Below are 206 nucleotides of genomic sequence, written 5' to 3'. Positions count from 1 at the left end.
TTGGTGTTTTATTGTACTCCACTGTTGTGAAAAAGTGAAATGAAAATTATAATCTTAATGTAGTTTAAATAATAATGTCAGGTTTTATTCAAATAAGTTGGTAGTAAAATATTTTATTATTATCGTTAAACAGTTTCCCTATATGAAAAAAGGAAACGTCAACTTTGGTGACATAAAACTCATTTCCTTCCGTAGCTTCGTCCATG

This window comes from Penaeus monodon, chromosome 23, assembly GCF_015228065.2.
Source record: "Penaeus monodon isolate SGIC_2016 chromosome 23, NSTDA_Pmon_1, whole genome shotgun sequence".
Classification (NCBI taxonomy): Eukaryota; Metazoa; Arthropoda; class Malacostraca; order Decapoda; family Penaeidae; genus Penaeus; species Penaeus monodon.
The sequence above is the reverse complement of the archived record's forward strand: the minus strand, read 5'-3'. Positions refer to the sequence as shown.